Source organism: Oncorhynchus tshawytscha, linkage group LG14 (genome assembly GCF_018296145.1).
Source record: "Oncorhynchus tshawytscha isolate Ot180627B linkage group LG14, Otsh_v2.0, whole genome shotgun sequence".
NCBI lineage: Eukaryota > Metazoa > Chordata > Actinopteri > Salmoniformes > Salmonidae > Oncorhynchus > Oncorhynchus tshawytscha.
Genome location: NC_056442.1, coordinates 46,572,213 through 46,588,797, shown reverse-complemented (window position 1 = coordinate 46,588,797; position 16,585 = coordinate 46,572,213). Strand labels below are relative to the sequence as shown.

Below are 16,585 nucleotides of genomic sequence, written 5' to 3'. Positions count from 1 at the left end.
TTCATACTAAAGTATATTTAAAACCAAATACTTTTACTCAAGTAGTATTTTACAGGTTGACATTCACTTTTACTTTAATAGACAGTTACTCATGTATCTATACTTTTACTCATGTATGACAATTGGGTACCTTTTCCACCACTGACAGTTCATAAAAGGAAATCCGTCAATTGAAATACATTGATAAGGCCCTACTCTTAGGTTTCACATGACTGGGTAGGGGTGCAGCCATTGGCCCGTCCATTTTGGAGCCAAGCCCACCCACTGGGGATCCAGGCCCAGCGAATCAAATTGAGTTTCACCCCACTAAAGGGCATTATTACAGACAGAAATACCCCTCAGTTTCATCAGCTCTCCAGGTGGCTGGTCTCAGATGATCCTGATGGTGAAGAAGGCGGATGTGGAGGTCCTGGGCTGCCGGTTGGACGTTCTTCCAAATTCTCTAAAACAACATTGGAGGTGGTGTTTGGTAGAGATATTCAATTCTCTGGCAACAGCTCTGGTGGACATTCCTGCAGTCAGCACACCAATTGCGCGCTCCCTCAAGGACATTTATGGAATTGTGGTGTTTGTCAAAAGTGCATTTTAATGTGGCCTTTTGTTGACCCCAGCACCTGTATAGTGATCATGCTGTTTATTCAGCTTGGTATGCCACACCTGTCAGGTGGATGGATTATCTTGGAAAAAGAGAAATGCTCACTAACAGGGGAAGTAAAGAAATTTGGCCACAATTTGAGACCAATAAGCTTTTTGTGCATATGGAACATTTCAGGGATCTTTTATTTCAGCTCATGAAACATGGGACCAACATGTTATATTTTTGTTCAGTATAAATGCCTCTGCCAAAGCCTGCCACCTTTTCCTCCAATGGAGACGTTTCTTTATAAATGCCTGCATGTCCTTTTTATTGACTGTATTTAGTTTGGTTTATGCATACATGTGTTGATGACGTAATGTATATTATAAACTGGGTGGTTCGAGAACCTGAATGATTGGCTGACAGCAGTGGTATCAGACTGTATATCACTGGTATGATAACATGTATTTGTAATAGCAATAAGGCACCCTTGTGATATATGGCCAATATACCACAGCTAAGTACTGTGTCCACGCACTCCGTGTGCGTCGTTAGTTGTGGTATATTTGCCATAAACCACACCAACTCGGGCCTTATTGTTTAAATAACTGTTACCAATAATGTAGTTGATGTAATGTATTATAGATGACGCCAAAGGAACCATTGTACCACGTTTGACTAAGTTTGTTTCCTAGTATCTAAACTCTGAGTGGTCCACAATGGAGTTTAAAAAAAATATGTCCAAAATATATTGTGGTGAGACTTTCCAATCACCTCACTCTTCGGTCTTTTAAATGCCTTAATGTGATTCATACAGTTTCCTCCTGAAACACTTTTAACTCCTCCCACCTTTCCATATGTAACACCTGGCATATGAACCCGGGTCTCCCAACCAATTTCTTCGACCATGAAGAAATTCCCTCTTGGGCTGAGGGTTTTGAAGTTCGCAGGTGGGGGTACATCATCACGTAACCATAACCTAATGTCCGCTACATTCACCCCCACAAGAGACCTTACCACGTGAGGTAGCTGCATCCCAATAGGGTGACCAGAGTGTGGGTGTGTCTAAAGGAAAGTAGTGGGCGTGTGGAAAGGAACGGGTGTTAAACTCTACTAGAGGATGGACGGTTTTTATTGAGCTGTGTTTTGTCTTTTGTTTCTTAACATACAAATATTGTACATTGAGCTACAATACCATGAGTTAGGACTTCTGTTTTGAAGCCAGAGGATGAGTGTGAGTCCTATTTCCATGTACAGTTATTTGTGTAAAACTAACATTTCCAGTTATAAAACTGAGGGTAGGTATATACTATACTTGAGTATAGCTGCGGGGCTTACGCAAGTCTGAATTTCTGACAGCCTAATTTTCTAGACCTCAATGTTCAGCAACATTTTTAGACAACACTGCAGAACACCTCCGATATGCACACAAATGCCGCTGTGGGGCTTACCAGACACACATTTTACATCATTTTCAAGACAATGTAACAGAACAAATATCACAATAAAATAAATCAATGTAGGGTTCCCAAGTGGTGCAACGGTCTAAAGGCACTGCAGACACCCTGGTTCGAATCCAGGCTGTATCACAACCGGCCGTGATTGGGAGTCCCATAGGGCGGCGCACAATTGGCCCAGCGTCGTCCGGGTTTGGCCGGTGTATGCCGTCATTGTAAATAATAATTTGTTCTTAACTGACTTGCCTAGTTAAGTAACTAAAAATACTGCAGAACACACACATGAGAATGTATAGGCCTCCTGCCTGTGGTAATATGAAGCACATATTCACATTACAAACTTGTTCTATGCTGTGAAGGTAAAGGGAAAAAATGTCCTACCTTGAGTTTTTAAAACCTCTCACAATGACTCTCCCCATGTCAAGTCCATTTAACTCCTGAGAGTCAACTTCTTGCTTGAATCCATGAGTGTGTATGTGACTGTGATATTTAACCTTCTAAGGCTGTTCTGAAGACTCTGGCTGTAGTGTCTATTTGTTATTTTATTGAGTGTTAACCTAGGTGTCCTCTTTAGGCTTGTCTTCAAGGCTTGCTGCCACCAAATGCGCCTTGGTTCAGGCATGTTCAAAAACCTTCTTTCTGAGGGCTCTTGTTTTTTTATGTCTGAAGCATAGGATGTTAATTTACCGTACATGCCACACACTCTTTTTCTAGTTGAATCCCTCCAGTCATTTCTAGGCCGATGCTCCTTACCTTTTTGCATGTTGTACAGCCCAACTTTGAAATCTGCATGACAAGCTGGGGTTATACGTTTAGTTGTTGTTGAACTGCAAATTGCACCTGCTCCGAGCACTTCGTCAGTTGATGCACTGCCCCCCTCCAGCTCCCAGTCTCCCTCTCCCGCCGAGTCTGACTCTCTAGGAGGCCTGCTGGCCAGTGGAGGTGCCAGTGGTGATGCCCCTCAATCCTCTCCTCCGGCTCTGACAGTTCTCTGGCACGTTCTGGGTTCAATTCACCCTGTTTCTCTGTTTTTTGGACTTAAGAAAAGGCAATCGAATTTCACCTTTTTCTTCTTTTTAAATTTGGTTTTCCCAAATTTGTTCAAATTTATTAGGGAGACGACTAGGTTACGTGTTGTGATTTACATAGGGACCTGTTCACTAGCTGACCACCACTACCAAGACCTGTGTCAAGATCAGTTACTTACCCCACTGGTCCTCCCCATAACCGCTATGTACAATGAAAGAGAGCAGGTCTGGAATCAGTGTGGCAGGATAGGATGATTACATAGAAAGATCACTGCGCTTTTACATGGTCTTTCTGGGGGGCGGGAGGAATAACAAGGAGACAACTTGTTTAATGCTGACTGCTTTTATTAGAATGTCTACAGTGTGAACAGTGAAATAATTAATAAATCATGCTGTGAGAGGTACCGGATCTGGGCAGATAGGTGCCGGAACAAACAAAGTAAAATCTTCAAAGTAGCCACCCTTTGCCTTGATGACTGCTTTGCACCCTCTTGGCATTTTCTCAACCAGCATCATGAGGTAGTCACATGGAATGCATTTCAAGTATCAGGTATGCCTTGTTAAAAGTTAATTTGTGGAATTTCTGTCCTTAATGTGTTTGAGACAATCAGTTGTTGTGACATGGTAGGGGTGGTATACAGAAGAAAGCCCTATTTGGTAAAAGACCAAGTTCATATTATGGCAATAACAGCTCAAATAAACAAAGACAAACGACAGTCAATCATTACTTTAAGACATGAAGGTCAGTCAATCCAGAAAGTTTCTTCAAGTGCAGTCGCAAAAACCATCAAGTGCTATAATGAAACTGGCTCTCATGAGGACCGACACAGGAAAGGAAGACCCAGAGTTACCTCTGCTGCAGAGGATAAGTTCTTTGGAGTTACCAACCTCAGAAATTCAATCCCAAATAAATGCTTCACGGAGTTCAAGTAACAGACACATCTTAACATCCACTGTTCCGAATCAGGCCTTCATGGTCAAATTGCTCCAAGGAAACCACAACTAAAGGACACCAATAAGAAACAGTTTCTTGGGCCAAGAAACACGAGCAATGGACATTAGACCGGTGGAAATCAAACAATTGTATTAGTCACATGCGCCGAATACATCAGGTGAAATACTTACTTACAAGCCCCTAACCAACAATGTGTCACACCTTGGTCTTAGTATTTTGTGTTTTCTTTAATTATTTGTTCAGGCCAGGGTGTGACATGGGTTTATTGTGTTGTCGTATTGGGGTTTTTGTAGGCATTGGGATTGTGGCTGATTAGGGGTGTGTCTAGCATAGGCTTGGCTGCCTGAGGCGGTTCTCAATCAGAGTCAGGTGATTCTCGTTGTCTCTGATTGGGAACCATATTTAGGTAGCCTGGGTTTTACTGTGTATTTTGTGGGTGATTGTTCCTGTCTCTGTGTAGTGTTCACCAGATAGGCTGTAATTAGGTTTTCACGTTTCGTTTGTTGTTTTTGTATTTATTTAGTTATTTCATGTATCGCTATTTTTTTCATTAAAGAACATGAGTAACCACCACGCTGCATTTTGGTCCGACTCTCCTTCAACAGACGAACGCCGTTACACAATGCAGTTAAAAAAATATGAATAAGAAATAAAAGGAACAAGTAATTAAAGAGCAGCAGTAAAATAACAATAGCAAGACTATATACAGGGGGTCCCGATACAGAGTCAATGTGCGGGGGCACCGGTTAGTCGAGATAAGAGGTAACATGTACATACATGTAGCTAGAGTTATTAAAGAGACTAGGCATAGATAATAACAGAGAGTAGGAGTGGTGTATAAGAGGGGGTGGGCAATGCAAATAATCTTGGAGGTAGAAGGCTTGGAGGTAGAAGCTGTTTAGAAGCCTCTTGGACCTAGACTTGGCGCCCCGGTACCGCTTGCCATGCAGTAGCAGAGAGAACAGTCTATGACTAGGGTGGCTGGAGTCTTTAACAATTTTTAGTGTCTTCCTCTGACACCGCCTGGTATAGAGATCCTGGATGGCAGGAAGCTTGGCCCCAGTGATGTACAGGGCCATACGCACTACCGTCTGTAGTGCATTGCGGTCGCAGGCAGTGATGCAACCAGTAACTAAAAATCGCTGCTCTCGATGGTGCAGCTGTAGAACATTTTGAAGATCTGAGAACCCATGCCAAATCTTTTCAGTCTCCTGGGGAATAGGCTTTGTCATGCCCTCTTCACAATTGTCTTGGTGTGCTTGGACCATGTTAGTTTGTTGATGTGGACACCAAGGAACTTGAAGCTCTCAACCTGCTCCACTGCAGCCCCATCGATGAGAATGAGGGCGTGTTCGGTCCTCCTTTTCCTGTAGTCCACAATCATCTTCTTTGACTTCATCACATTGAGGGAGACGTTGTGGTCCTGGCACCACACGGCCAGGTCTCTGATCTCCTTCCTATAGGCTGTCTCGTCATTGTCAGTGATCACTGATGTGTTGGAGTCGTACCTGGCCGTGCAGTCATGAGTTTACAGGGAGTACATGAGGGGACTGAGTACGCACCCCTGAGGGACCCCTGTGTTGAGGATCAGCGTGGCGGATGTGTTGTTACCTACTTTTCCTACCTGTGGGAGGCATGTCAGGTAGTCCAGGATCCAGTGCAGAGGGAGGTGTTTAGTCCCAGGATCTTTAGCTTATTGATGAGCTTTGAGTGTTGAACGCTGATTTGTGGTCAATTAATAGCATTCTCACATAGGTGTTCCTTTTGCCTAGGTGGGGAAGTGTGGAGTGCAATAGAGATTGCATCATCTGTGGATCTGATAGGGCGGTTTCCAAATTGGAGTGGGTCTATGGTTTCTGGGATAATGGTGTTGATGTGAGCCATGACCAGCTTTCAAAGCACTTCATGGCTACAGAGGTGAGTGCTATGGGTCGGTAGTCATTTAGGCAGGTTACCTTAGTGTTCTTGGGCACAGGGACTATGGTGGCCTGGACAGGGAGAGGTTGAAAATGTCAGTGAAGACGTATGGTCACTGTTGGGGGGGGCATCATTGATGCACTTATTGATGAAGCCATTGACTGATGTGGTATACTCCTCGATGCCATCGGAAGAATCCCGGAACATGTTCCAGTCTGTGCTAGCAAAACAGTCTTGTAGTTTAGCATCTGCTTCATCTGACCGCTTTGTTATTGACAGAGTCACTGGTGCTTCCTGCTTAAATTTTAGCTTTTAAGCAAGAATCAGGAGGATAGAATTTTGGTCAGATTTGCCAAATGGGGGGCGAGGGAGAGCTTTGTTACGCTTCTGTGTGTGGAGGAAAGGTGGTTGGTTGCACATTTAACATGCTGATAGAAATTTGGTAAAACGGATTTAAGTTTCCCTGCAATAAAGTCCTCGGCCACTAGGAGTGCCGCCTCTGGATTAGTGTTTTCTTGTTTGCTTATGGCTAAATACAGCTCATTGAGGGCAGTCTTAGTGCCAGCATCGGTCTGTGGTGGTATGTAGACAGCTATGAAAAATACAGATAACCCTCTAGGTTGATAGTGTGGTCTACAGCTTATCATTAGATACTCCACCTCATGCGAGCAAAACCTGTCCAAATTTGAGATTTTGGGTTCCAACTGCCGTGTCTTTGTGAGATGCACAAAGATGTAGTTGAACAGATGATCTCTGCATGTGTAGTTCCCACCGTGAAGCATGCAGGAGGTGTGATGGTGTGGGGGTGATTTGCTGGTGACACTGTCAGTGATTTTATTTAGAGTTCAAGGCACACTTAACCAGGACAATGACCCAACACACCTCTAAGCTCTGTAAGGGCTATTTGACCAAGAAGGAGAGTGATGGGGTACTGCATCAGATGACCTGCACTCCACAATCACCCAACCTCAACCCAATTGAGATGGTTTGGGATGAGTCGGCCTGCAGAGGGAAGGAAAAGCAGCCAACAAGTGCTCAGCTGTCACATTCTGACCTTAGTTCCTTTGTGATGTCTTTGTTTTAGTCTGGTCAGGGCGTGAGTTGGGTGGGCAGTCTATGTTATTTTTCTATGATTTGGTATTTCTGTGTTTGGCCTGGTATTGGTCTCAATCAGAGGCAGCTGTCAATCATTGTCCCTGATTGAGAACCATACTTAGGCAGCCTGTTTTCACCCTTGAGTTGTGGGTGATTATACTTTCTGTTTAGTGTGTGTTGCACCTGACGGAGCTGTTTCGGTTGTGCTTTTTGTTAGAGGTTGTTCAGTTTTAAATAAATAACATGAACAAGTACCACGCTGTGCTTTGGTCCTCACCTTCTTCCACCGACGACCGTTCCATCAGCATATGTGGGAACCCCTTCAAGACTGTTGGAAAAGCATTCCAGGTGAAGCTGGTTGAGAGAATGCCAAGAGTGTGCAAAGCTGTCAATTAGGCAAAGGGTGGCTACTTTGAAGAATCTAAAATATAAAACACTACAGGATTCCATTTGTTTTTTCATAGTTTTGATGTATTCACTATTATTCTACCACGTAGAAAATAGTAAAAACAAAGAAAACCCTTGAATGAGTAAGTGTTCTAAAACTTTTGACCGGAAGTGTAAATGGTTATTAATATTAGTTATTTATTGTTTATGTTGCTTTTCTTACTTTAAGAAAATGATGTAAGCAAAACAAAATGGCCACGTAGCTACTGCCGGCCACACGATCGTGATACACATCAGGAATCACTTCCAAGTCAGCAGGCACAACACAGGAGCACTAATTGCAGGCTTACTATCGACTCGTATCCCAATCAGCCACGCAAAACTATCTCAAGTGGAAGCAAATCTGCCCAATTAGCTGATTCGGTTTCCATACATCCTCTCTCGAAACACCCACTCGCCCATACCCTGGTTGTCATTGGGAAGCAGCTACACATACTTGCCCCACGTTGGGCACCAATGTAACATGTGTTTCCCACGGGGGCAACCAAGGTCTTAGACCAAGAGTGAGCACACACACAGGTTTTTTTTTTTAAGTTCATAGGCGGGGCAAACCTCATCACATGACCATGACTGACTCATGTCCACTACTCATGCACTCCACTACAATGGCATGTTTAGTTACATCCAACCAAACAGTATCTTTTGAGTGTGTGGTATTTATATTACCATGCCTTTCTTACTGGGACATAAAATAGACCTGTGTTTTTGGTTACTGAGGAAACATTCTCTGTATACTTCAGGGCTGCATGTTTAAAGAAGTATTGTTAACCTTCTATTTAACTAGGCAAGTCAGTTAAGAACAACATCTTATTTACAATGACAGCGTACCAGGGAACTGTGGGTTAACTGCCTTGTTCAAGGGCAGAACGACAGATTTTTACCTTGTCATGTCAGGGATTTGATCCAGCAACCTTTTGGTTACTGGCTCAATGCTCTGACCACTAGGCTACCTGCTGCCCCAGGGGTTGTGCATACCTTGTTTAACATTAACACATGATGAACATACCCTCTATGTCGTCCTCAGCTCTTCTTGTTCACTGACGGTGAGGTGGGGAACACCAAGGAAGTGCTGGATCTGGTGAAGGCAAATGCCGGCTCTCACAGGTGGGCCCACAATCACTGTTTCACCAATCATTACCTAGCTATGGGAGCCCTGCTTTAAATAACTCTGTTACCTCCCACCTGAAAGGTAAGGGACAGTTCAAAAACTACTGTTATGGGGGAGTTGTCCACAATAGGGGAGGGTTGTGGTGTTTTTATTGGGGGTAGGGGAGGGTTGTGGTGTTTTTTTGGGGCGTAGGGGAGTGTAGTGGTGTTTTTATTGGGTGTAGGGGAGGGTTGTGGTGTTTTTATTGGGTGCACGGGAGGATAGTGGTGTTTTTATTGGGCGCAGGGGAGGGTTGTGGTGTTTTTATTGGGCACATTGGAGGTTGTGGTGTTTTTATTTGGCCACAGGGGAGGGTTGTGGTGTTTTTATTGGCCACAGGGGAGGTAGTGGTGTTTTTATTTGGGGTAGGGGAGGGTAGTGGTGTTTTTATTGGGCGTAGGGGAGGGTAGTGGTGTTTTTTTGGGTGCAGGGGAGGGTTGTGGGAGGGTGCAGGGGAGGTAGTGGTGTTTTTATTGGGTTTGGTGTTTTTATTGGGTGCAGGGGAGGTAGTGGTGTTTTTATTGGCCGCAGGGGAGGGTAGTGGTGTTTTTATTGGGTGCACGGGAGGGTAGTGGTGTTTTTATTGGGCATAGGGAGGGTAGTGGTGTTTTTATTTTTAGTGGTGTTTTATTGGCCGCAGGGGAGGATAGTGGTGTTTTTATTGGGCGCAGGGGAGGGTTGTGGTGTTTTTATTGGGTGCAGGGAGGTAGTGGTGTTTTTATTGGGCAGGGGAGGGTTGTGGTGTTTTTATTAGGGGGAGGGTAGTGGTGTTTTTATTGGGCGTAGGGGAGAGTTGTGGTGTTTTTATTGGGCGCACGGGAGGGTTAGTGGTGTTTTATTGGGCATAGGGAGGGTAGTGGTGTTTTTATTGCGTAGGGGAGGGTTGTGGTGTTTTTATTTGGTGCAGGGAGGATAGTGGTGTTTTTATTGGGTGCAGGTGAGGATAGTGGTGTTTTTATTGGCAGGGTAGTGGTGTTTTTATTGGGCAGGGGAGGGTTGTGGTGTTTTTATTGGGTGCAGGGGAGGGTTGTGGTGTTTTTTTATTGGGCGCGCATTGGAGGTAGTGGTGAGGGCACACGGAAGGGTTGTGATGTTTTTATTTGGGTGCAGGGGGTGGTGTTTTTATTGGGTGCAGGGGAGGTAGTGGTGTTTTTATTGGGTGCACGGGAGGTAGTTGTTTTTATTGGGTGCAGGGGAGGGTTGGCCGCAGGGGAGGGTGGTGTTTTTTTATTGGGTTTTTATTGGGCAGGGGAGGGAGTGGTGTTTTTATTGGGTGCAGGTGAGGTGGTGGTGTTTTTATTGGCGCAGGGAGGATAGTGGTGTTTTTATTGGGCGCAGGGGGGGTTGTGGGTTTTATTGGGTGGTGTTTTTATTGGGCGCAGGTGAGGAGGGTAGTGGTGTTTTTATTGGGCGCAGGGAGGGTAGTGGGTTTTTATTGGGAGGGGAGGGTTGTGGTGTTTTTATTGGGCGCAGGGAGGGTTGTGGTGTTTTTATTTGGTGTGTGGTGTTTTATTGGGCGTAGGGGAGGGTTGTGGTGTTTTTATTGGGTACAGGGGAGGATAGTGGTGTTTTTATTGGGCGTAGGGGAGGGTTGTGGTGTTCAGGGGAGGGTTGTGGTGTTTTTATTGGGCGCATTGGAGGTAGTGGTGTTTTTATTGGGCGCAGGGGAGGGGTGGTGTGGTGTTTTTATTGGGTAGGGAGGGCATTGGGGAGGGTTGTGGTGTTTTTATTGGGCGCAGGTGAGGAGGTAGTGGTGTTTTTATTGGGCACACGGAAGGGTTGTGATGTCTTTATTTGGGTGCAGGGGGAGGGTAGTGGTGTTTTTATTGGGGGCAGGGTAGGGTAGTGGTGTTTTATTGGGTGCACGGGAGGGTAGTGGTGTTTTTATTGGGCATAGGGGAGGGTAGTGGTGTTTTTATTGGGTGCAGGTGAGGATAGTGGTGTTTTATTGGCCGCAGGGAGGATAGTGGTGTTTTATTGGGCGCAGGGGAGGGTTGTGGTGTTTTTATTGGCCGCAGGGGAGGGTTGTGGTGTTTTTATTGGGCGCAGGGGAGGGTTGTGGTGTTTTTATTGGGCACATAGTGGGAGGGTTGTGGTGTTTTTATTGGGCACAGTGGGAAGAGGGTTGTGGTGTTTTTATTGGGGTGCAGGGGAGGGTAGTGGTGTTTTTATTGGGTGCAGGGGAGGGTTGTGGGTTTTTATTGGGCATTGGAGGTAGTGGTGTTTTTATTGGGCGCAGGGGAGGGTTGTGGTGTTTTTATTGGGCGCACGGCAGGGTAGTGGTGTTTTTATTGGGCGTAGGGGAGGGTTGTGGTGTTTTTATTGGGTGCAGGGGAGGGTTGTGGTGTTTTTATTGGCCGCAGGGCAGGGTTGTGGTGTTTTTATTGGGCGCATTGGAGGTAGTGGTGTTTTTATTGGGCACACGGAAGGGTTGTGGTGTTTTTATTTGGGTGCAGGGGAGGGTAGTGGTGTTTTTATTGGGGGCAGGGGAGGGTAGTGGTGTTTTTATTGGGTGCAGGGGAGGATAGTGGTGTTTTTATTGGGTGCAGGGGAGGATAGTGGTGTTTTTATTGGGTGCAGGGGAGGGTAGTGGTGTTTTTATTGGGTGCAGGGAGGATAGTGGTGTTTTTATTGGGTGCATTGGGGCAGGGGAGGGTAGTGGTGTTTTTATTGGGTGCAGGGGAGGATTTGGTAGTGGTGTTTTTATTGGGTGGGCAGGGGGAGTGGGATAGTGGTGTTTTTATTGGGTGCAGGGAGGGTAGTGGTGTTTTTATTTTTATTGGGTGCAGGGAGGGTGTGGTGTTTTATTGGGCGCATTGGAGGTAGTGGTGTTTTTATTGGGCACACGGAAGGGTTGTGGTGTTTTTATTTGGGTGCAGGGGAGGGTAGTGGTGTTTTTTTGGGGCAGGGAGGGTAGTGGTGTTTTTATTGCAGGGGAGGATAGTGGTGTTTTTTTTATTGGGTGCAGGGTTGTGGTGGGGAGGATAGTGGTGTTTTTATTGGGTGCAGGGAGGATAGTGGTGTTTTTTTTATTGGGTGCAGGGGAGGTAGTGGTGTTTTTATTGGGTGCAGGGGAGGGTAGTGGTGGGCGCACGGCAGGGTAGTGGTGTTTTTATTGGGTGCAGGGGAGGGTAGTGGTGTTTTTATTGGGTGCAGGGGAGGGTAGTGGTGTGGCCGCAGGGCAGGGTTGTGGTGTTTTTATTGGGCGCATTGGAGGTAGTGGTGTTTTTATTGGGCACAGGGAAGGTAGTGGTGTTTTTATTGGGTGCAGGGAGGGTAGTGGTGTTTTTATTGGGGGCAGGGAGGGTAGTGGGTATTGGGTGCAGGGAGGTAGTGTTTTTATTGGGCAGGGAGGGTAGTGGTGTTTTTATTGGGTGCAGGGAGGGTAGTGGTGTTTTTATTGGGTGCAGGGGAGGGTAGTGGTGTTTTTATTGGCCGCAGGGCAGGGTTGTGGTGTTTTTATTGGGCGCAGGGGAGGGTAGTGAGCAATGTCCCTTCCAAGCTGCACGCGAAAATCAGATTTCCTTTTGCTGATTGTCTGCAACCGGCTCTGATCGTAGTGTAATCAGATGGGCAGGGAGAGGGAGCGCAGCTCACCTTTCTGGCCCGTAGCCCTGCGTGGCATCCACTGTGCCACAAAACATGCTGCAGTGGTAAAGATGATATCCACATTTATAAACACAGGGTCGCTACTGGTATTTGTGGTGGAAATAATTATTTTTGCATTAATACCGAAAATATTTTCAAACATTGGGAACTGTCCCGAACTAGTTTCAATAGAGTTTGTTACAGAGGCCATTGCACCTGTCTTTGTCTACAAGGTTCTAACCACTGGTCTTTTTGACTCAAAAGATTCATTGTTAAACTTAATCTAATGTAAACCTATCCAACCTGGTTGTGGTCAGCAGTGTGGGAGATTATATAGGTTAGGGGTTTTTCACCCTGTGAGAAAACAAAAGCTTCTGTATTGATGATTCTTACTGAACAGTTATGTTTTAATCCAGTCAGCCCACAAGCACAAGAAAATACCAGTGATTTGTTTGATAGCCTTATTTTGGTATTTGACAACAACAATAATACTGTTTCCCTGGGTGTGTCTCTGCCAGGTGCTTCTCCTTTGGGATTGGAGAGGGGGCCAGCTCTGCTCTCATCTCTGGGGTGGCCAAGCAGGGTGGAGGGCACTCACAGTTTATCACAGGACAGGACAGGATGCAGCCCAAAGTAAGAGAGTAAGAGGGTGGGAAAGTGTGTGTGTGCATATGTAAAGAGGGCTGTATTGGTTAGAAATGTGTTTTCATCACCTGCCTTCTTCTCTCTACTGCTACTTCTCTCTCCCTCTTCCCTCCCTCCCTCAGGTGATGCAGTCCCTGCGGTTTGCCCTGCAGCCGGCTGTGGTGAACATCTCAGTCAAGTGGAATGTCCCAAAGGGGGTGTCTGTCACCTCGCTGTCTCCACCAATCAGAGTGCTCTTCCAGGGTCAAAGGGCACTGCTATATGCCCAGCTCACTGGGAAGGTTAGGGCTCTGCCTTCTGCTGTTATGAGTGTTAATATTGTTTATGTCAATGTTCAAAGGGCACTGGAAAGGTCATAACTATTTGTTTCACTCAACCCCATATTTCATTGTTTTCTCTCTATATCGTTCTGTCTCTCTGTCTTTCTCTTTCCCTATCTCCTTATCTCAGAGCTCAGGGGACACAGAGGGCTCAGTGACAGTGAAGTACAGCCTGGCTGAGCAGCCTGTTGAGAACCAGCTGAGCTTCAGTCTCAAGCCTGCAGAAGACACTGGGTAAAAACAGCACTGTTTTTACTGTTTATGGTGTGCAGGCCTTGGTAAGATACATTAAGGGAATGTGCAACCACTTACAGGCAAGACTGCCCTGACGCTCCATTAACAGAAACAGTGCCAGCACTACTAATGCATTTCATCTATGTTGTATGATTTGACACATTTAGTAGGTACCCCATCCCATCATCAATCCTCCTCTCTTAATCTCTCTATCCCTCCTCTCCCCACTCCACCATCTTAATCTCTATCCCTCCTCTCCCCCACTCCACCATCTTAATCTCTCTATCCCTCCTCTCCCCCACTCCACCATCTTAATCTCTCTATCCCTCCTCTCCCCCACTCCACCATCTTAATCTCTCTATCCCTCTCTCCCCCACTCCACCATCTTAATCTCTCTATCCCTCCTCTCCCCCACTCCACCATCTTAATCTCTCTATCCCTCCTCTCCCCCACTCCACCATCTTAATCTCTCTATCCCTCCTCTCCCCCACTCCACCATCTTAATCTCTCTATCCCTTCTCTCCCCACTCCACCATCTTAATCTCTCTATCCCTTCTCTCCCCCACTCCACCATCTTAATCTCTCTATCCCTTCTCTCCCCCACTCCACCATCTTAATCTCTCTATCCCTTCTCTCCCCCACTCCACCATCTTAATCTCTCTATCCCTTCTCTCCCCACTCCACCATCTTAATCTCTCTATCCCTTCTCTCCCCCACTCCACCATCTTAATCTCTCTATCCCTTCTCTCCCCCACTCCACCATCTTACTCTCTCTATCCCTTCTCTCCCCACTCCACCATCTTAATCTCTCTATCCCTTCTCTCCCCACTCCACCATCTTAATCTCTATCCCTTCTCTCCCCCACTCCACCATCTTAATCTCTATCCCTCCTCTACAGACTGACCGTCCACAGGCTGGGGCTCGAACCCTGATCCGCTCCCTGGAGATGGAAGAGAGACAGGGGGATGGGAAGAAGAAGGAGTGCAAGAGAAGGTGGTAGAGCTCAGCGTCCAATCAGGAGTGAGCAGTGTCTTTACTGCCTTCATTGCTGTCCACAAAGTAGATGGAGAGGCTGTGCAAGGACCAATGCTACGCAGACAAGTCCCCACGCCAAGTGTGTGTGGGTATGCGAAACAACAGCGTCGGTGTAAGGAAATGATTTTATGCAGATATTATGTAAACAGCACAAAATATGTATAAAAATGTTTACCTTTTATTTAAATAGGCAAGTCAGTGAACAAATTATTATTTACAATGAAGGCCTAGGAACAGTGCCTTGTTCAGCGGCAGAACGACAGATTTTTACCTTGCCAGCTCGGGGATTCGATCTATCAACCTTTCATTTACGCTCTAACCACTACGCTTCCTGCTGCCCCAAATAAGTGGTAACCCGAGCTGCAGTGTCACAAACGGTGCCCTCTGCACATGTAAGCCTCAGTGTTTAGTTATAGATGTGTTCTGTGTGTTTTCCTTTGTGTGTAACCCAGTGACCTGTGTGTTTTCTCAGCATTGCGTGGTGCGGCTATGAACAGGTCTATGCTCACAAAGATGTGTTGCGATGTCCAAGCTGTGATGGGTCCCAGAGGATTAAGGTCAAATTTTCGCAAAATGAGTAAGCTTCAAAGTGAAGGTAAGCACTGAGTCTATTTGGTTAAGAAACCAATTGCGTGACTCATGCTCATGCCTCTATTTCAATATGCTTCCTATCACTATTATGAGTTAATAATATTTTTACTAAACCCTGTTAATACGATCCCTGTTCATTTGTATTTCGATTGTGATCTGATGGGTTCATGTCACTATCTTCCTCCTCTTCATCTGAAGAGGAGAGGTGAGAAGGATCAGAGGACCAAAATGCGGCGTGGTTTGTGTTCATGTTGAATGTTTAATTAAAGAAAGAACTGAACACTGAATACAAAAACAATAAACAAATAAAGACCGTGAAGCTATCATAAGGACTGTGCTGACACAAGCAACTAACATAGACAATCACCCACAAACAAACAGTGCAACCCAGGCTACCTAAGTATGATTCTCAATCAGAGACAACTAATGACACCAGCCTCTGATTGAGAACCATACTAGGCCGAAACATAGAAATCCCAAATCATAGAAAATCAAACATAGACTGCCCACCCAACTCACGCCCTGACCATACTAAATAAAGACAAAACAAAGGAAATAAAGGTCAGAACGTGACAGTTCATGTTTAAAGGCTGCATGTTTTGATGAAACTACCTGTCTTTATTCATTTCAGGTCCAATTCAAATGATAATTACATTTGACAATATCCAGAATTGACAATACACATTTTATATATTTTTTTCCTTTTCACATCATGGCTTTTACAGAAATGTTGGAAAGAACATTGTAAATGTTTAATTATTTTGGGTATTGAATTGTAATATTGAATAGTGATCTGCTATTGATAGACTTTTTTTGTGGATGGGAATGTACAAAACAAACATTACCCATTTACATTACTTTTCTGGTTTGGAGACCTGAATTATTAGACTGTGACCAAGACTCTTGCAAAGGGTTAATATCTGTGTTAACCTCATTTCAAGTACAATTCCCATGTGAATAACAGGTAACACAGTTTGATACTCCCCAAAGCGTATCTATTTATTGTGATTGTATTACTCAAGCCCAGTACAAGGACTTTACCACTGTTTTTAGGGTTTGGGTTTGGGTGACCCAGTTAGCCACTGGTGCTATAATATTTAGGTATTAGGTAAAAACCGTTTTGGTCAGTTGTAACCGTTCTGACTATTTGTTGTCCTGTCCCATCAGACTTAGACTGTCCAGCCACAGCCTCTAATCCTGTGAAGGACCCTCTCCTCCAGCTGATCTCACTCCAGAAGGCCTCTGGTTCCTGGGTCCTGGAGGCAGCGTTGGCTGAGGTACTGGGGAAGACTGAGGAGGAAGTGGCCAAGCCAAAGCCTGCACCGGTAGGTCCACAGAAATAAACTGAGACTCAGCAATATGAGCGTGCTGCAAGACTCTGCACTCACACAGACTATCTGCACATATATTCTGTAGAATGACCATCAGCTCTGGACAACGGCATGATGACCATTGAACTGAATCTCACCATGATTCCCATGTCTCAGTATCCTTATCTTCTGCCTGTTTCCTCTCTTTCTCATCATCTCTCTTTCTCTTTCCCTTACTC

General features: G+C 45.3%; 1 pseudogene; it reads left to right on the top strand.

Moving 5' to 3' along the window:
• LOC112267277 overlaps positions 1 to 16,585 on the top strand; it is a 43,282-nt pseudogene that overhangs the window by 24,674 nt on the left and 2,023 nt on the right.